Source organism: Aethalodelphis obliquidens, unplaced genomic scaffold (genome assembly GCF_003676395.1).
Source record: "Aethalodelphis obliquidens isolate GAN/ISIS:26980383/991018 unplaced genomic scaffold, ASM367639v1 scaffold88, whole genome shotgun sequence".
Classification (NCBI taxonomy): Eukaryota; Metazoa; Chordata; class Mammalia; order Artiodactyla; family Delphinidae; genus Aethalodelphis; species Aethalodelphis obliquidens.
In genome coordinates, this window is record NW_020838032.1 from 3088603 (window position 1) to 3110263 (window position 21661).

General features: G+C 42.5%; 1 long non-coding RNA gene across 1 annotated transcript; it reads left to right on the forward strand.

Annotated features, from left to right (window-relative positions):
* Window positions 1-1435: 1435 nt before the first annotated feature.
* LOC113613451 (uncharacterized) lies at window positions 1436-7525 on the forward strand. Its single transcript, XR_003430267.1, has 3 exons — window positions 1436-1546; window positions 6348-6822; window positions 7197-7525. It is a non-coding gene; the product is annotated as an uncharacterized LOC113613451 (long non-coding RNA).
* Window positions 7526-21661: the final 14136 nt, after the last annotated feature.

The window sequence follows — 21661 nt, forward strand, 5'->3', positions numbered from 1 at the left end:
GGCAGAGAAGAGAGGCTAGAGGCAGGAATCAATTTTTCAGTTGAATATAGTATGTGCTTGGAATACTCTTTAATTATAAATAGTATAATTTAATTGTAACTATAGTGATGTAAGTTAGATTTCCCTTTCTGGAGGAAAAATCATGTGCTGTTTTCTTCGTCTGCTTTTGAGAATACTGTGTTAGTCAAATAGGGAGCAATGTGTGTGGGAAAACTTGGATGTGCCTCTCACCCACCATTCTGCCTTAATCTCCTCTGAGCTTGACTGCATGCCTCTTTGGTCCATTTAGGAATAAAAATAAACTCTACTTCTCTCTTGATAATTCATGATAGTCTTCCCGGAGTCTTGATTAGAGAGGGAGCAGCAAGATGACGAATTATTTCCTTCATGTGGTAACTGAAGGGAAACAAAGTCCACACCATCACCCGCCTTCCTGGGTCTGTTCTCAGCCCATGTATCTATGGGCTGAGCACAGGGAACTGGCTCTGAAAGAGAGGCTGATGCCTGTTTTCCATGGTCTCGCCCCTCAAGAAAAGAGGGAGGAAAAAAAGGAAAACCAGAATCTTATTATCCAAAGGCTATTCTTTCTTCACTCAGTCTGCTTCATTTTGACGCACTTCACTTACCCTCACTAATTTTTGCTTGTTGAGCTCACTTATTTAAAATAAAAATACCTTCACAGAAATGGTTCAGTGCCATAGAGGTAGTGAAAGGGCCTGCACTTCTCCCAGATGCTTCCAGAAAATTTTTGCCTGGAAGGCGGTAAACATTCACAGCCTTCCTGGGGTCCAGGGGCCAGTTGATCCTGGGTAGTGAATTACTGCCCAGGTTCCATGGAAGGAACAGTCATGTGGGCAGAGATGCTTAGACTGCTGACATTTTAAAGGCTTTTGTGAAAGGAAAATGATTTGCAAGTGTTTGGCAAACAAAAGCTCTGTGTAGCTCTGTGCCACTTTCAAAGTCAACTTTAAACTCCTAAAACTTCTATGTTTATGAGAACACAAAACTTTTATGCAGCCTGATGCTTACAAAGAGCTCCACGGCACTCTGTGTTCAAAGGTTGAGCCTAAAGACTGAGAATCGGGGTTTTATATTCTGTAGCCATGAACCTTGGCTGGAGCCCAGAGAACTGGGGATAAATCCAGAGGAAAGCAGACAGAGTCTCTTAAAGATGAATTTACTTGGTTTCACTCTTTCGGTTGCCTTTGGGCTGGTGCCTGTGCACACACTTTTGCAGTGGCGGCGGGGGGGCGGGGAGGGGATCAGTGAGTGGATGGCTCCGGCATGTGCTCCCCTGGAACAAGCAGACTGACGGAACAGGTGGCCCTTTTAAGTAGGTTCAGGCCCAAAGTGAATGGGCCTGATCAATTATTCAACATAAAATGATGGAAATAAACTAAACAGAAAGATCGCTCAGGTCTCCGTGCCTGTGGGAATCCTGGTAGTGATTGCAAGACTTTAACCAGAGCACCCCGCCGTCCTCGGCAGCCAGAGTCCTGGGTTAGAGCTGAAGAATCTGCTAGAAACTCACACCAATACATCACAGGTAAGTTAGATAATTGGGAAATTTAAAAAAAAAAAACTGATTTCATAGACTGATAATGTAAATTAAAAATATTTAGAAAACCAGTTCTTTCATTTTAGAAAGGAGGGCACTGGGTCAGTTACTAAAGCTTTCCTATCTTCTGGGGACAGAGCTGAGAACAGCACTCAGGTCCCCCGGACTCTTGTTGGAGGACTCTGCCCCCATCAATCATTTGATCCAAACATCACACACAGACCTGCAAAGAGACTTCCTAATACCCAGAAACTAGCATCCCTGATGAAAAGAAATATGTCCTTGTCCACTTTCCCTTCACCTTGACCTTCAGGCTGTCTTTGTAACCTCTTTCCTCCTTCAAATATTTCTTTAAAATTGGGAGGTTGTAGGGGGTAGAGAGGCAAAGAGAAAAGAACATTTTAGAGCTGGAAGGGAGGGTCTAGAACATCGCATTTGTTTCCTGGCCTCCTTTATCGATGAGCAAAAAAGAGGAATGCTTCTAGAAGGAGCTTTCAAATGTAGTTTCTGATTCAGTTAAGATCTGGGGTGGGGCCTGAGAGTCTGCATTTCTACCAAGCTCCTGGGTGATTCTGATCCACAAGAGCACACTTTTGAGTCTTAAGGGAGTGGACCAAGTGGCCAGCTTCAGGTTGCATAACTAGTTAGTGGTTACTCCAGTGACTGTGGTGAATCTCAAGTGATTTCAGATGGTTCAGACCCATGCAACTTTAAGCATGCTTCTTAAACTCTGAGTTATATTTTTCTCATCTATAAAAATTACAGTTTCATGGGATTTGTGACTCTTGTGTCTAGCCAGTGAGGATAACAGAGTCTTCATAGAGGCCTATATTCACAGTATATGGGAAAAATATAGAATTGGAAGCCCAGAGGCCCTGGGTGACCCAGCTTTGTGACCAAAGGAAACACTTCAGGCACTTCAGGCCTGAGTTGCCTTCCCTGAAATGAGAGGGAGATGGCCTGGGTCATCTTTAAGATTGCTTCTTTTTTAAGACAGCTTTTTTCTGGGCACACATGAAAATACAGTAAGAGTAACACTTGCCACGTGCCAGGCCCTAGTTTAAAAGCTTTGCATATAGTAACTCATTTCGTCTTTACTACAACCCTGTGTTATCATCCCTACTTGACAGATGAAGAAGCTGAGTTCTGGAGAGGTTCAAGGTCATGCAATTATAAGTGGAAGAACCAGGTAACATGGCTTCAGTCCGTGCTGTCAATGACCCAGTGAATAGCGATGGTTCAACTATAAGGAGGTTCTAGTTATAGATCTCCTTCATGTGTGTTATTTGAACCAAGTAGCCATATTGCGACTTGCCATAATCACCATCATTACCCCCATCTTACAGGTGAGAAAACCAAGATTCACATAAGTAGCAAATGGAGAAGCCAGGATTTAAATGGAGTCTATCAGAGTCTATCCTTTGCAAAAGATGTGCAAAGCAGTGCCTCAAACCTGCAGCTCTAACTATGAACACCAAACTCTTTGAGACGTGGGAAAGCTTGGTCTCCTCAGCTGATGAGCCTGGCAGAGATGGAGTCCACCAAGTATTTCTAACAGTTGGAGGCTTGTATGAAAAATTAAACATAAATTGATTGTCTAAATGGATTTATTGTCCACTAAACTTGCTATAGGCACTTGTTAAATGTATTAATATAGATGCAGCTACTTTTGGGTTTCCTATACAGGCAATACCATTTATAAATAATAAAATGTTTGGATTTTTATTTCCAGAAAAAGAGATCCCTTCTAGTTCTAACATTCCACCACTTGGAACATAATGTTCCTAGTTTAAATAAGTATAGTGATGTGGAGTTGCGGTGTCTTTGTTTCTGCCGTATATCAATGGTCCATTTAATGCCAAGTTCTTGAACAGAAACAGAGCCCCATAATTATGCATATTTCTATGGGAAAATTTGTCCAGCTTCCTTGTTTCACTCAAGGACATATTCTTCCAAGACATAAGGGGTGAGGGGGAAAGTGATGGAATCTGTAGGCTTTTAACATTCCCATGGCTGGGAGTATTCTGAAGTTATACTTTTTTGTTCTATCACCAAAGTTGAGTATCCTAATTTGGGGACATAACCCCATGAGATCACCACTGGTCCCTTAACTGCCCATTATCCCAGTGATGATATGCAGACACTGCACAGTGACTGCTACGTTGGGGCTGCAGCACGTGGGCTTGTCACGGTGAGGACTCTCACAATTAACTTGTTTTTTCAAAAAAGGAAAAAAAGGGCTTCCCTGGTGGCGCAGTGGTTGAGAGTCCGCCTGCTGATGTAGGGGACACGGGTTCGTGCCCCGGTCTGGGAAGATCCCACATGCCACGGAGCGGCTGGACCCGTGAGCCATGGCCGCTGAGCCTGCGTGTGCAGAGACTGTGCTCCGCAACGGGAGAGGCCACAACAGTGAGAGGCCCGCGTACCGCCAAAAAAAAAAAAAAAAAAATTTGGACATCGACAGTTACCTGCTTGGTAGAGAATTATGTAACCATCCAAGAATGGTCGGATGTCCCTTTCAGAAAAATGCCCCCTGAGACCTTTCTTAATGACATTTTACATGTGCATGACCGATAGCATCTTTACAAACGATGTATTTCAGCTCATCTCATTTTGTCCTCACAGGAACTGGGAGAAGCAGGTGTCCCCTCCCTTCTGTAGAGGAGGAATTAAGGCTCCCAGCAACCAGGAGTCACTTGCAGTGTGACCCCATCAGGACTGCAGTTCAGGCCCCTGGTTTCCTGTCCAGGCCTTTCTTCACTCGACCAAGGCCATGACTCTAACATCCTACAAATGTCCTGTGAAAACGTCCACATGAAATATATGCTCTTTTCTAAGTCTGTTTACTTCTGACCCTGTGGAAAGGTTTGAGAGACATTAGTAACTTATTTTTGTATTTTCTCAAGTCCCTGTGAAGGAATGACTGTATCTGTAGTGCTTCTTTTCTGGGCCCTGGAAGGAATCCAAAGCTGTCTCTGTGTTTTCCATTTGGCACATTTTCAAGAATCTCTTGCTGTTTCCTGGAGGTGGTCCTGCAGAACTCTATAGAGCGCCCCCTGACAGGTTGACCGAGGCAGGAATGCAGGCATCACGAAGCCTCGAAATAGAAAAGACTGGTGGGACGTGCAGGTGCACCCTGCTCTGTGCAACTCACTCTAAAGACAGGGGAAGGGCCCCTGAGAGAGGGACCACTTTTCAACAGCAGATAACTACCTGTTGCTTTGTCATGGAACTTTTATTTGTTTATTTGTTTTGAAACTTTTTTTTAAAAAAATGAAGTATAGTTGACTTAATTGTGTTACTTTCAGGTGTACAGCACAGTGATTCATATATATATACATATATATATATATACACACACACATATATATATATATATTCCTTTTGTCATGGAACTTTTAAATAGTGAATGAATCTAGTGAAATTTTTAAAATACAATTCGACTTATGGAGAGGAATTCACCTTGACTTTCTTGAAATAGTCATAGGTCACAGGTTTGAAAAGCAACACTAAGAAGAAACAGGGAGACTTTCAAAAGAAGGTTGATGGTGAGTAAGCCTCTGTATGACAGAGTCTGAGCTGCCCCACATGCCCAAAAGCTCACAGTACTTCAAAGATCCAGCCAGAAAAGACCAAGGAGAGGATAGGAGTCCCAGCTTCGCTGAAGCTTCAGAAACATCTACATTTACAAAGGGGTTTGCAGTAGAGGCTGCTGCCCATGTTCTTTCTGAAACAGGCCCAGAAAGTGAAACTTTAAAAGGCAATTAATGGGTGAGTTTTAAATATACTGAGGATAGAGGACTCCCCTGGTGGCGCAGTGGTTGAGAGTCCGCCTGCCGATGCAGGGGACGCGGGTTCATGCCCCGGTCCGGGAGGATCCCACGTGCCGCGGAGCGGCTGGGCCCGTGAGCCATGGCAACCACTGTTACCTTAATTTTAAAAAGCAACTGCAGTCCTCATAATCCTCTCAAGTTTAAGTCAATCAAAGTGAAAAAGAAAAGGCCTTGCCTGGGCATTTCTACTTAGAAGAGCCTAAGTTTGAATCAATGCTTATGTATGAAGCTTGTTCCTAATAATTTGAGCACATGCTTGGTCCTTCCCTTGTTTTCCCTCTTTCCTTTGCTTCAGATGTTGACAACCTTTTTTGAAAGGCATTGGAAGACCTTGTTGTTGAAGGATTCCTGTGGGCAATCCCAGAACTTTGGAGCTGGAAGGGAATCTAGCAACCACTCAATGCCTTTCACAAATGAGGAAAACCAAGAGCCGGGACTTTGAACCCATGTGTGCACTGCACAGGTGCTGGGCAGACAGAGCTCAGTCTCCCAGGTGCTGGGGTCCTCTTAGCCGCCCCTCCCCTTTCTTCTGCCCTCAGGAAGAACATGGTCTTCAGAATCCCTCTATATAAAAGTGAGCCCCTATGGAGAGCACTTAGCCAGTTCCAAATTCAGAAGTCTAGGTAACAAGGCAGTTCCCTTCCATGTGTCTTTTCCATGAAGCACAATGGTACCTGCATTACTTTCCTGTCACTGTCCTAACAAATTACCACAAACTGGGTGGCTTAAGACAACAGTTTATTCTCTCACAATTGGAAAGGCCAGAAGTCCAAAATCAAGGTGTCAGTAGAGTTGCACTCCCTCCAAAGGCTCTGAAAAGGAATATTTTCTTGCTTCTTCCACTTCTGATGGTTCCAGGAGTTCGCTGGCTTGTGGTTGCATAAATCCAGTCTGCCTCCATGGTCACATGGCCTTCTCCTTGATGACTCTGCCTTCTCCTTTTCTTTCCCTTACAGGAACGTCTGTCATTGGATTTAAGGCCAACTCATCTCACCCAAGATGATTTTCTCATCTCAAGATCTTTAACTGAATTACATCAGCAAAGATCCTTTTTCCAAATATGGTCACATTCACAGGTTCCTGGGTTAAGACATGGGAATATCTTTTTGGGGGCCACCATTCAACCTGCTATAGTATTCATGTAAATAGACTCTCAGAAATAGCCCTAAATCCCCAGCGTAAGTACTATAAATTCTATATTTGTGTTTCCCAGGGTAAGTTTCTTACACCTAGTTTTGAAGAGTTATTTTCTAAAATGAGTTTCATGGTGAGATGATTTTGATAATTTCGTATAGCAAAGTTAAGCGGTAGCAGCTTTTTTTTGGTTTTGCTTGTTTGTTTCTTTACAATTGGAATTTCTCAGAACCTTTAAGAAGCTGATGGACATTATGGCTTTTCAGAACTGGGATAATGATGCATGGTATTTCCCAGGTGAGTATGTTTTGTCTGGGTTTTCCAGAAAACAAGGATTAAGACAAGGCTTAAGTGCAAGCTTTCCACTGGGGATTATTTTCCAGGGAGGCAGAGTGAAGGGCAGGGCACAACACAGACAGATGGAGAGCAGTGCCAGGTGGGTCCTAGATCTGGCCACCTCTGAGGCTGTTAGTGGCCTGACCTCATGAGACAGCTCAAATTGCTGGAGGAAATGTATCTGGGGTCTTTCTACTAGGGAAGAGAGGGGGCAGCAGTAATCCACTGGCTTCCACCACCATTAGTCAAAGTGCCCCTTCACCACCCACGCAGGCTCTGCACGTCTAAGTGCCTAGCAGGTCCTCACCACATCCCCTGTTTTTGTGTAATTGCAGCATCGGCACCTGCAGGAAGTGGGTCAGAGCCTGCACAGAAGCGATCACACCATAGTCACTGGCTTGTGATCAGCTGAGGCTGAGAGAATCTGAAGCCGTGCTTGAGAGGTGTCTGTTATGTTCCTGGACCCGTTAGTGGGAAGACATCCCAGGAAACAAGTGCTTCATGGAAGGCTCTTTGAGAAACCAATTTCAGTGTTAAATTGCTCTGATACGTTATTTCATTAACGAACTTGCTTTAATGCTACTTATGCTTCCTGGTATCACCACACACTCCCTCAGTTCTGTATTTGGGGATCACTGTCAATCATCTAGTCTGACAAAATACATTACCATGCCTTTTAAAATTTTAAGTCAGGAGAGAGTTCATTCTTGAAAGAACTGTTTATACATACTGGAAAGCACATTCCTGGAGCTGATTTAATTTTAACTTTATTTGTATTCATATCTGCTGACAGTAAGCTGTGAAAACTGGAAGATTTCTTAGGGTATGGACTACTTCCATTTTTGCTCATTCAGCCAATGTGGTAAATATCATCTTACCAAAAGAGAAGGGAAAAAGAATACACAGCAGTTTCTTATCTAGCTCAATGGGAGGGAAAAAGAGAAAAGAAGCAGCAAAAGCAAGATCATTGCCTGGTGCAAATTTTGGGACAGTTACATTACACAAAAGGATTGGAAAATGGAAATGTGTTCCTTTGAAATGACTGTAATCTGCTGAATGTTGAGGCTGAGAGGAAAGTAATGAAGGAGAACAAGGCAGGCGAGAGTATTAATTTTCTCTGATGATGGAGGCTATATAGTCACCTTTACAGGAAAAGATCCAGACATTGTGGAGGAGCTGATTTTCAAGAGACCCACTCTGCTTGCTGGAGTCCATTTTATGGATGGTTGGTTGGCATGAAGGAGCTGTGAATCACAGGGAGCCTGTGTCCTCTCCACAACAGCACCCAGGAAGCACAGGATCCAAACAGAGCCAGTAAAGTGAGAGTTAACAGGAAACCCTGAGATGGCAACATCAGTTCAATCTGGTTTTGGTGTTGCCATCAATGAAACAAGCTGGAATCATGAGCGTAGAGAAGGGAGGAGGCGTAATGGGCTGGTGGAGGGTGGGACAAAATTGTGTTGGCCCAAGTGTGGAAAAAACCCTGTTCTTTTTAAGACTCCTGAAATGGTCTTTTGGAAGCAGCATGGTAAACGGAAAAGAACCTAGACTTTTCAGCCAGTTGACTTAAAAATGAATTTCTGGATCATTTGCTTGTGAGCTGTGTAGCCTTGGGATAGTCATTGAGCTTTTATGCCTCAGTTTTCTAATCTGTAAAATGGAGAGAATAATACTATGTCATTTAGTGGCAAATAATAGAACACCCTACTCAATGTAGTTTAAACAATACAAGCGTACTTCCAGGCAAGAAGGTTCTGGGCACTCCTCCAAACATATAGCACAATAATGGATAAGGAAAAGGTATAGTTGAGGCTCAAAAGCCACATAAATATATCTAAAGACCACAAGTGGAAAAATAGTACAAGGTGCTTCAGGCCCAGAAGAAGGCAGTATTTGCTGGGAGTTTGGCCTGGGCAGCATTACTACATGGGGAAAAAAAAGAAAAGAAAGAAAAGGAAAGGAAGTATAGGCCAGATCAATTGGATCAATGCTTGACACTAGGACCTGGGTGGGACTCAAGGCTACCAATCTATAAGACTAGAGGAAAAAGAAACGGTAAAAGTTTAGCCTCTTGACCAGGATATGAGTCAATCCATCCTCACTTGGTAACTAAACCCATGATATGGAAACAGGGCATGGAACTAGGGCCTCAGAGGGTTAGGGAGAGAAAGTATAGAAGTCATAAAATTGTATGACTCTAACAATATAGCCTCAAAATACAAAAAGCAAAAACTGATATAAGGAAAATTTGACTAATCCCCCAAAACCCACTGGGATATTTTAATGTATATAAAATATGATGATTGGTTGAACAGACTTCAAGTTGACAGGAATATAGAAAGTATGGATAGGACAATAAAAAGAATATATGTTATTTTCAATTACACATAGGGTATTTATAAAAATTTACTATGTATAGGCCGCAAAGGAATTGTCTGCAAATTTCAAACAGCAATATCATATGAATAATGGTGTTCCAATTCAATACAATTAAAGTAGAAATTAACGAAAAAAAGAGAATAAAAACAGACACATATATATTGGGAAACTTAGAAATGTACTGCCAAATAATTCATGGGTATATTAGCTTCTTATGACTGCTGTAACCAATTACCACAAACCCGGGGGCATAACCCAATAGAAATATATTTTCTCACAGTTCTGGAGACCGGAATCTTGAAATTAGTATCACTGGGCTGAAATCAAAGTATTGTTAGGGCTGTGTTCCCTCTGGAAGCTCCAGGGGAGAACTTGTTCCTTGAATCTTCCAGTTTCCGGTGGCTCTGGACGTTCCAAGGCTTTTGGTTACATCATTCTACTTTGTGGTCACATTGCCTCCTCCTCTTCTGACCTTGGGGAATCTCTCTCTGCCTCTATCTTGTAAGGATACATGTGATGGTATTTAGGGGCCACCTGGATGTCCAGGATAATGTCTCCATCTCAAGATCCTTAACTTAGTCACATCTGCATTCTTTTTTTTGATCATATATCATTCACAGGTTCCAGGGATTATGATATGAATGTCTTTTGGGGGCCATCACTTAGTCTACCACATGGGTGAAAGAGAAAAATTACAGTGAGAATTGTGAATGACAATACAAGTCATGTAGATCAAGACTTGTGGAATACAGCAAAAATCATACCTAGAGGCAAATTTATAGCCTTAAATGTGATTTTTTTTTTAAAGAACATTTAAAATAAACAACTTTATTTAACTCAACAAGTTGAATCAGGAATCAAAATACTTCCCTTCAAAAGCAACAGGCCCAGACAAGATTTTGGAAATTTCAAGAAGCAAACATTCCCCATCTTATACAGATCTTTTCAGAGTCTAGACCTAAAAAGGTAGGCCACCCACATAGTTTTATCAGGCTAATAGAACTTTGATATGGAAACTAGACAGAACAGTACAAGGAAAAATAATTATAGGCCAATCTCACTTATAATCATGAATGCAAAAATCCCAGATAAAATACAGCAAATTGAATTTAATAGTTATTAAAAATATACAATGACAATGTTAGGTTAATCCCAGGAATTATAAGGCTGGTCAATACTAGAAAATCTCTTAATGCAATACATACCATTAACAGATTAAAGGAGGAAAATTATATAATTATCTCAGTAGATGCCTCAAAAGCATAAAGTATAAATTCTTCCTCATTCATGATTAAAAAATTAAAAGCATTTAGCAAAGAAAGACTGGAAAGAAGCCTCTGTAACCTGATGATTGGTGCCCATCAAACACCAACAGCAAACATCATCTATATTAATGGGATTTTAGAAGTTTCCCACCTCAGACTGAGGAGAAACTTGCCTGCCCTCACTGTTACTTCTTTGGCATGTCCAGGTTTGGGTGGCTTATGCTAGTTTGTCATTTGCCCTTAGAGTGTTTAGATATGCAAGTGCAGGTGGTAAAAGTATCAAAGCATGGCCTATAGTAGGCTTCTCTTCCTCCATTGTCATAGAGTCCCAGCCAGGCATTCGGTAGCCCAGTTAACTCATATTTCTTCACATTGTGCGATACGCTGTATGTTCATGTGACTAAGTTCTCTGCAGTGAAACACTAGGAAGGGATGTGTAGTACATATGGGTCTGCATCTTAAGACATGGGTGTGCCCCTTCCAAACTCTCTGCCCCTTCCCAATGGCTGGAACTTGGAAGTGGCAGTGACCTAGCTTCAGCCTTACAGGTGATGACAGGTAATGATGGAGTAATAGGAAGGAAGGAGCTATGTTCCCTGATAGACCTTGTGGAACAGAACTGACCCTCCCACGTGGAATGCTTACATTGGGGCTAAGTGATAAAGAAATGACAGTATATATTCTTGAAACCGCTGAAGCTTTGTGTCTTTTTGTTACAGCAGCTTGGCCTTACAACCAACAACCAACAATATGGGAATAATATTAAACACCACATCTGGATGGCAGTTAAGGACTTTGGGTCACATGGTGCTATAGACCTTCAACAGCATCTTTAACATTTGGTTTCTTTAAAAAATGCAGAAGAGGGCTTCCCTGGTGGCGCACTGGTTGAGAGTCCGCCTGCCGATGTAGGGGACACGGGTTCGTGCCCCGGTCTGGGAAGATCCCACGTGCCGCGGAGCGGCTGGGCCCGTGAGCCATGGCCGCTGAGCCTGCGCGTCGGGAGCCTGTGCTGTGCAACGGGAGAGGCCACAGCAGTGAGAGGCCCCGTACCGCAAAAAAAAAAAAAAAAATTCAGAAGAAAATACGTCAGTTTTAAGATGCTGGATTGTAGATCTTCTGACATTTGTTATATAATTTTCTATCCTTTTCTGAAGGTTTGATATACGCAATAATAAAATTGAAAGAAGAAAGCGATCAAGGGAATTTATTGCCTACAAGTATCTCCTGACTTTAAGATAATCTCAGTTCCATCACTCAGTAATGTAACCAGGAATTGCTTTATCTTCAACTTTGGTCTGCCTTCCTCTGGATTTTGGCTTCTTCTAAAATGCCCCTCCTGGACCCAAAATAACTACTAGCATCTTCTCGAATTCATGCTGCCTCATTCATTACAAACAGAAAAGACCATCTTTACCCCCAAGTAGATAAGACATCAAACTTTCATCAAACATTTGTTAAGATTTTATTCTTTGCCAAGTACTAGTGACACAGAAATGACTCAGACATAGTTGCTTAAGTGGAAAAGTTCAAAATCATAATCTGGACATCCAAAAATATTTATGCTTCTTTCTGCATAAAGATTGCCTTTTAAAATGCTCATACTCTTCAATTTGTGACATGCTCAGCAACTGACATAGACTTGGTCCCCATTCTACCTTACCTAGGCTCTTATGTCCATGAACATGAGATGTTTACACTTTCTTTAGTCATTCTCTCTGCTTTGAAAATCATTTCATTTCTTCTCCACTAGGCCAAGTTCTACTGTGTCTTCAAAGCCCTCCAGTACATCTTTCTAGGGAGCATCAAGAAATAAGATCCATAAGCAAGTAAGTTTCTGGGGTGACTTCTCCCCAGCTACAATGTCATTGCTTAAGAGTTAGACTTGGTGGATATTACCTTCAAGCAAGTTCATTGTTCCCTCCTTTGTGTTCCTATAGCACTCTCTTTATATCATCAGTATGCTACTTAGATGCATGTACACAACTAACTATAACACGGCATGATTTCTCTTACACTGGGCTTATCCTTTCTTGAGGATAAGGACTCTTGAATATTCACCTTTAAGTTTTGGTCTTCTGGATCCTAACAGACACTTGTGGGAGAGAGTGCTGATTGCCTACTCAATATTAGTTCTCTTTTTCTTCCTCAATAATAGACTTGTGTTGAATATGTCATTAGGCTTAGTTAAAAAAAAATGTGTCCCATTCTTCCTTCCACGTAAAAGTGGTCAATGTACAAGTAGATATTTTTAGATAGGACTTCCAGGACAAATTTTTTTTTTTTTTTTTTTTTGCGGTACGCGGGCCTCTCACCGTTGTGGCCTCTCCCGCCGCAGAGCACAGGCTCCGGACGCGCAGGCTCAGCGGCCATGGCTCACGCGCCCAGCCGCTTCGCGGCATGTGGGATCTTCCCGGACCAGGGCACGAACCCGAGTCCCCTGTATCGGCAGGTGGACTCTCAACCACTGCGCCACCAGGGAAGCCCCAGGAAAAATTTTTAAAAGGGGCTCACTCACCTGGGAGGCAAGCACCCTTCTCCCCTTTCCCCTTTCGTCTTTCCGTTCAGAATTTGAATGCGATGGTTGAAGCACCAGCAGCCATCTTGTGATCATGAGTCAACCTTGAAGACATAAGCCATGTATTAAGGGTAGTGAGCAGAAATATAAAAAGTGCAGAAAGATAGAATAACCATGTAACCACAATTGTATTGCTGGATCATCTACCCCTGGACTTTCTTATGTGAAAGAAAAACACATCTCCATCATTTTTAAGCCACTGTCACTTTAGGTTTATATTACTAGTAGCTGAACGTTATCCTAACTGTTATAATGCTTGATAAATGTTTACAATTAAAGTAATGAAGCATAATTTTCAGAAACTTATTCAACACAGGCAGCCTACACCAAAGGTAGCAAATCACTGGGTTGCAGGCTGAATCCAGAAACAAGTCAGGTTTATTTTTTTTAAGTTGCATTAATGGCCAACATCAGAAAGCTGAGCAATTTCATATAAACATTTGGATTTCTTCTTATTTAAAATTTAGAAGGTTTCGCAACATGGGGTCCACATTCCTGCCTGGCATGAATCGCTGAATGATGGCTGGCCCTTGGAATGTGGCCAAGGGTCTTTATTTCAGCTGCATCTCAGCCCACCTAGCTCTTCTCACCTAAGGGAGCTGCCTAGCCCCTATAGGCAATTAAATGGGTGACTCCAGATCTTAGCTAATGTCAAGTCCCAAGTTGGATTTTCAGCCTCTGATCGAAAGCATACTGTATCATTAGGTATCTACCTTACTTTCCTAAACACAGCCTATGTGAAGCCTGGCAGTGGGCACTCCTCCAGGTGAAGGGCCAGTATTATATTTGGTAAAATGCTTTTTATTGCTCACTTTGGTTAGTTCAGTGCAATGCTAGTTGTGAACCAGAATCCCCCAGGAAAAAAATTTTTTTGAAATGCAGCTCCCAAGCCCCACCAGAGAATTTCTGAACCAAAATTCCCTGGGATGGGCCTAAGAATCTAAGAGATCAACGGACTTGTGGACTAGGGTGTGGCAACAATGGGTCCACCTGGTGCTCAGTTGACCTCCTCAGTGTATCACAACCACCGGCACCAAAGCCTCATGACTGAGAGACAGGGCCATTGGGGCCATTCTTGAATGATCTATCATTCATCTCTCCCTATCTGTCTCTCTATCTATCTATCTACCTACATCTATCTATCTACCTATCTATCAAGTTCTTTCTTATAGAAGAAAAATAAAGAGGAAGAGGAGAAGTGGAAAATAAAAGGGAAAGAGGAAGGTGAAAATAGAAGGAGAAAGGAGAAGAAGCAATCAGCAGAAGGTAATCAACCAGATGAGAAGGAGACACTAAACCAGGTCACAGAAGAGCTGTCAGAGGCCCCTTTGTTAGTTATGGCAAGAGGAAGAAAAAAGCACAGGGACCACAAGCAGCCATCCCCAAACAGCTGAAGCCCTCTGAAGTTGGCAGAGGCACCTCGCAAGGTCCTTTCCACAGGTGTTTGTTGAGTGACTAATGTAGGTGATGGGATAGATCAGTGAACAACCTGAGCCACTCTGTTCATGTCTTGCTTAGCTCCCCAGAGACAGACTGACGATAATCTCACCAGCAAGTAGACTTGTGATGCTCAATGGGGTTAAACTTACTCTCTAAGAAACTGAGATCAGATCGATGTTAACTATATAGAATCTAAGAAAAATGATCCCTTCATTGCACTGCAGTCTAAACTGCCTGATGATGCTTCGGAGGGTAGAGAGTTCTTTGTGCTTAAATGTCAGCTTTTAGGCAAAACCAGGTATGTTGTAGACAGATGAAAGTATTGGATGCAGGATTGGGCTAGATGATTTTGTCAAGACTGCCAACCAAAACTGCCAAGACTGCCAAAACTCGGTCATCTCTTATTTTCAGCCTCCCCTTTTGCAATATCCTATTTCTTCACAGAACTCTCCAGAATCAATGAGAGTTGACTCCATGGTGTAAGAGACTGGGTGGTAAGTAAAAGATTTTCCAAATAGTCTTGCAATGGAGTAACCAAAGTGAACTATTAGGTAAGTGATCACCTCTCTCCATGCATTACTCATCATTGTCTAGGTCTTTGGATTAAAAACCATATTTTAAGAGATGTGTATTTAAGACATAGAGGCACTGGAAGAAAGGGTATGGAGTGTGTGAATACTCAATACAATAACTATTTGAACGCCCAGATGCTTAAAGCAAGATGATAGTTACATCTGAGCCATCGAGCACATTGCTACAGTGATCACAAGAGAAACAGAGAGTCAGAGAGGGTAGAAGCTCCATTTAAGGTCAAAAGTGGCAAAGAGAGCATATTTTAGGATGAAAAACAAATATCCAGTCTTCTGTGCATCTTTGCACGACTTACTATTTCAGCAACAGTGGGAAACTTTTAAACCACTTATGTGGGGATCTTCAGTCAGTAATGAACTTTATGTTCACAAGGGAAATCTCTTTTCCCAACCTAATGTTTTATGGCCTAAGTCATGATAACTCACTTTTCCCCTAGCAATGTTAGTTTCAAAAGTGTATGGGATTCTGTGTTTCCCTAAAATGTGGGACCTCCACAAAATCCAGGCTTTTCCATTTCTCCTTAACAATCTGACGTGAAAACTAAATGCATAAGAAGTTTGACCTTGTACAAGGGCAATCTCTTTTGAGTTACGGATGAGGAAAAAAACAAATCTGAAACACAAGGAAGGATGCAAGGAAACGCAAGGAAAAAATTTTCCTCTGAACATTTTCATTTTTCAAAGTGCTGAAATCCCCAAACTGTTTAATGATTTATCAGCAAGCTTTCTCCCCAACAAAAATTTCTCTTCTAGCTTGAAACTAAATATGAAGAATTAAAGGAGATCACCCTCTCTCCGTTTCTCTCTTAGAGTGTGTGTGTGTGTGTGTGTGTGTGTGTGTGTGTGTGTGTGTGTGTGTACTTGAGATGATGCAAGAATTCTGCCATCAAAGACAGGTCAATGACACTCCTCTTAAGACTAAGTGCCATTACTTTGGAGACTAGTCTTGCCATTCTAGTAAGACATGCACCCGAGTTCAGCACTTCACCTGAACAAAGGATGATCCATCTGCCTTGGGCTCAGTCCAAACTCTCCAACAGTGACAAAGGCCCGCTTGAGTCCTTGCGTCTTCATGGTTGTATTGAATTTCTCCACACAAGAGACAGGTAGTACAAATCACAGAAGAAAGGATCCCTATGTGAGCTCAGAATTTTTCTTTATTTCACAGTTAATGGGAAGCCAAAGCCCCAGGACACATAGTTCAATGTAGCCAGAGAGAATTTTTTTTCCTGTTCCTTCAGGGAGCAAGACAATGCCTGTAATTTCAATAAATCACTCATTTTCTCGTTTCAAAGGGGAAACTGACTTTAATGTTTTATGTATTTCAGGTCTCCCAGCAAAAGCTGGACCTGGGAAAAAAGGAACCTATTTTGGGAGGCTCCCATGAACTCTATGGGGTCACAAACCCGCTTTAGGAAATGATTGTTCCCTGGATAGTAGCCAAAGGCATGGCTCCTAAAGTGTCCAACAGCTTTCAAGGGTGGGAACCCGAGAGAGGATGATCTGAGAGAACTGAATGACATGCATTTGGGGAAACTGAGTCACGTGGGGGTCAGAGCATGTGATGTAGCAGCCAGGGGAACAGAATGCATTTCTGGGACAGAATTTGAACGTTAGGTGCTTGATTTCTACAGGCAAGATCTCTACTCAGTTTCACATAATAAGAAAGGAGCAGTGTGTTAAGTACTTTGTTGGTATGTATTCTTTACTTACCTAAGGCACTGTAGTTTAGATTTCAATTCATAAAATTAAAAAGAAATGTTTATGCGATGTCAAAATCTTTCAGAGGATTTCTTCTATTATGGAAGCTGGTTTCCTAGGATGAAAAAATGCCAACTCTGAGGAGCTCTGGGAACTTTTGCAGTGTGTGCCTCAGGCCCTGACAGTGCAGAGTGGGGCATGACACAGAGAGAAAGGCGTGTGCATGTCCTTTATAAGGAGTAAAGGTGACCTTCAGGAGTTCTGACATCTTGTTTTAATCACTGCCTAACTGTCACTCTCTTTCTTCTTTCTTCCCTTGTGCTTGTACCCAATTTTCATTTCACTTAAAATAAAAATTAGAAATATGATGACCAGTATGATCAATAGTCCTAAGGAATTAAAGTTCCCTGGGAACAGCCATCAACTGTTGACTACCTGCAGTTGGTATATAAATACCCCAGCTCCCCTGTCCCTCAGGTGGTGGTTCTACATGGGCTCCTAGAGTTTTCCCAGCAGGATTAAGATCCAGAGACACCCAGCGGAAGCTGATTTAACAGCATACTCTCTGTGCTTCCCTTCCTTGTGTCAGTCCCCTGCTCCCTTCCTAGTGTATCTTGTTTTCACCTCCCAAACAAACTGCACTTGAATTTTTATCTCAGCATCATCTTCTGGAGGGACCCAGAGTAAAACACATATATTCTGGGCACTGAAATGTCAACACATACCATCAGGTAATGGCCGTTCCACCTAGGGTTCCCCTGTCCAACAATGCCTGATGCAGTTCTGCATCATCTTCACAAGGACCTGAGTTACGTGGATTGCCTGAGTACAAGCTGATGCAGAGTTTGCAATGATAGCTATCACCATTTTACTAGAGTTTATCTTCAGCATAAACATGTAAACAAGAAAATGATTCTGTGGGGCAAGGAGATCAAAATGAGAGCTTCTTTTCATGAGAGGGCCAGGGAGCTAAGAGAACCAGCTTTGCACCTGTCTGGCGCATGTGTGGATTCTTCTTCCTCTCCCTTGTCCTGGTCAGCCCTGCTCTTCTGAGTATCTCTCATGTTCTCACCCTGCTCTGGGTTTTCATTGCCTGTTTCAGGATCTGCAACAGTCCTCATCACTCCCCATGGCCGTTCTTGGTGTTACCAGCTGCAGTGGCCCACAGCCCACTGGATGGGCAACACACTAATATATTTAATACTATTCATTGATGCTATTTATGAAGACCGTGGAGCCATGTTTTTCAAGGATTATTTTTAATCCTCACAGTACCTTGTGAAGTTGTGACTTGCATGCTCTCCCACTCCCCCCTCCTTCCAGGGCCATCTCTGGGAAGGTGGGTTTCTTGCAGAGGACAAAGGAGAGTCACTGAACCATTGCTCAAAAACATTTGAGGCACATGATGAAGGAGCCAGGAGGACATCTACCCCTTAGAGGCAGAGACTAACTTACCAATTGCCAATGTCATTCAGACCACCCTCACAGGAAGTGCAACAGAGAAGGTAACCAGGGGTATGACCAGAGACAAAAAGCAATTGTATCTTTTCAGAAAAGGTTGTGGTTATTTCAGGGATGACAATCAACCAGTGATCACTGACGATAACGATAATTACCAATTTCTAAATATCCACTTTGTGCCAAGAACTACACCAGATATTCTGATGTTGTCTCTAACCCATGCCTCCCCAACACCAACCCTAAAAGAAGGATATTTCCTCCCTCCCTCCCACCTCTATCTCTTCCAGTTTCTCTCTCTTTCTCCCTCTCCTTTCTTTCTTTCTTCTTTCCTCCTGTCCTCCTTCCTTTCTTTCTGTTCCTTTCTTCTTTCTTTGTTTCTTTCACAGCTGAGACTACCAAGACTCTAGGAGGCTGGGTTATTCGATCAAGGTCACAGCTTCACCATAACAGAGCTGTGACTTGAGCCCAGGTGTGTCTGATTCCAAAACCCATATCCTCCCATGTATTCCTTGGAAGATATAAAGCTTCTAAAAATAGGCACAGATGTCTGGAAAATGCTTTTAAGAAGATGGACATCCAAGCATAGGCCTTTCTAAGATAGAAAGTTAGAGAAATTCTTAAATTCTTAAATTCTTAATATGTTTCAGGGGAGGAAAACACATAAACAAAACAAAGCAGAATACCCAGAAGGAAAACCCACTGGAAGGTATTTCAAAACCACAGTGCCCATTACACTTATTTTTTCCACAATCTTCCCTCTTCCTCTTGAATTTAAGGAGCACGTCTGTGTTTTTCACCACTCTCCCCGGCACAATGCCTAGCTTCAAGCAGGCACTCAATGAATGTTTGTTGAAAGAATGAAAATCAGTGTGAAATACCAGTATGGTCTCGGGTCTTGAAGAAAGTGTACGATTAGGAGAAAAAGGTAAATGAACAGGGCAGAGCTTCCTGCCTTCAATGAGAAAGGACTGAGCACCAACGATGCACCAGACATTGCTGCTTGGGTTCAGTCAGACACAGTGAAGAATCAGGAATGTTTTCTGCCCTGAGTTGCTCAAACATTGGTGGGATAGGCAATGTAATGGGTCACAGTTGTTTTGTTTTGTTTTTTTTAACTTGCCCAAATCCTGACATAGAGATAAGATGTTATAATGTTGTAATAAAAATAATGAGATGGGTACTTTCAGGTACTGGATTTTGTGAGCGAGAGTAGAAATTCTATCAGTTACCTGGGAAATTCAGAGAGGACATCTCCTCCCTAGTCACACTGAAGGTGAGGAAAGCCATGGATGGTGTTGTCTTCAGCATCCACATGTCAGGAACTCACGTGGCATGTAGTTTTCTTCACCTGTAAAGTTCTACCTAATAGCTGGGCTTGCATCAATTTGCAAGGTAGCTATAAAGTTATCGAAGTGCTGTGCACATTCAGAAACATTGCAAAAGGCAATATACAATTTTTTCAGTATTGGGTAATGAGTGGTGATAATTCTCATTGGAAATTTTTGATTTTTTCAGAGACTTAAAGTTGAAATTAGTGAAATCAAGTAGTTTTGCTTTGATGCTCTGCTCACTCTATACAAAAATGGACATTCTGTTGGGGAAGAAATAAGTGGCATAACTAGAAATATCTTCTGCTTGACCAAATTTTATACCTCGTGGGAACTGCTACAACAGCTTCCAATCTGACAGAAAACTTGGATTCTAAATGCTTTCTCTGCTTGAAGATACAGCGACAAATGGAAATCACACAAAACTTAGGCCTCAGAATATAAAAAAGAATCTGTAGACCAGTGACGCTCTGTATAGTAGCTACTACTCACCTGTGGCTACTGAGTACCTGAAGCGCGTCCAGCCCAAACTGAGATGTACTGTAGGTGCAAAACACACCATGCATTTCAAAGACGTAATTCTGCCAAAAAGGCAAAATATCTCATTACTAACTTTCAATATTTATTACATGTTAAAATAATAATATTTTGATTATATTGGGTTCAATAAATATATCACTAAATTAATTTTACCTGTTTTTCCTTTTTAAAATATGGCTACTAGAAAATTTAAAGTTACATATGTAGCTTTGCACCATTATCTATTTTTTTGCGCTACTTTAGACTGTAATGTTTGGAACACTCTCTTTTCTTTTTTTTTTTTTTAACAGGAATTGGGAAAGTTGTCTGTTAAGAGCAACTGACCTGCTTTAAAAGAAAATCATAATCACGTGGGACTAGAAAAGACACAATTCCGTTCTCTTCTGTTTTGTTTGGTAAGAGAAAGATATCTGAAACGTCACGCTCAACTGATTTCTTTTTTTTGTAGTACGTGGGCCTCTCACTGTTGTGGCCTCTCCCGTTGCGGAGCACAGGCTCCGGACGCGCAGGCTCAGCGGCCATGGCTCACGGGCCCAGCCACTCCGCGGCATGTGGGATCCTCCCGGACCGGGGCACGAACCCGTGTCCCCTGCACCGGCAGGCGGACTCTCAACCACTATGCCACCAGGGAAGCCCTCAACTGATTTTAAAATTAAAAACAGGGAGCATAAATATCTTTTCCAAAAAATTGAATAAAGACTCAAAATCTACTTCAATTCATGCAATGGCTGATTAAGGGAAGAGAGAGAAGGAGAGAGACAGGAAGGGTGATGAGGCGGCAGGCTGTGGAGGAGGAAGAGCCTGGTCTTCCCTCTGAGTATTCTATACTCATATTTCCAAAAAAACTTGAAGGAGAAAAGATATGCATATGAGACAAACAAATATCTTCTCGTCCCATAAGTCAATTGTCCATGCTAATTATGGTTATTCAGATGAATTACCCCAAATGACATACACTGGGAGAACCAAAGTCTACACAGGCTTTGCCCTGTGTTGTGCTTTTACTTCCAGGAATAACAGAAGCCTCGTCCTTTGATCACAGTGGATTCCTCCAGTCTGGACACAGAGTGGCTGGGTCCATTCACCTTTCCCGCAGCACAGCAGGTTTGATCTGAGAGCCTCTCTAGCTCCAGGGACTCCCCCAGAGACAGGCACAATAGAAATGTACTGCCAGCCCACCCCTCCTCGTTGCCTCTGCCCAGGGAAGAGGACTTAAGGACTTGTCAGGTTTCAGTTCCTTCTGCCAGGGAAGCCCCTGGCACCCAGCCTTGGGAAGAGGTCTCCTTAGACTCGAGGGCGCTCACACATGAGCTCAGAGCGAAAGAGGGAAGGCAGGGGTCTCCGGCTTCAGGCTTTCTTCTCCATCTGCAGGCCCAGCAGTGGGGTCAGGGGCGATGCTGAGAGCTGGGCAGTTGCTGCCCGCTCTCTCTTGGTGTCCCCTTTGCCGGAGATTGCCAGCCCGTGGCCCTATTGCTACAGTGTCCAAAAGCAATTGATAAAAGCTCTGGTCAGAAGTCC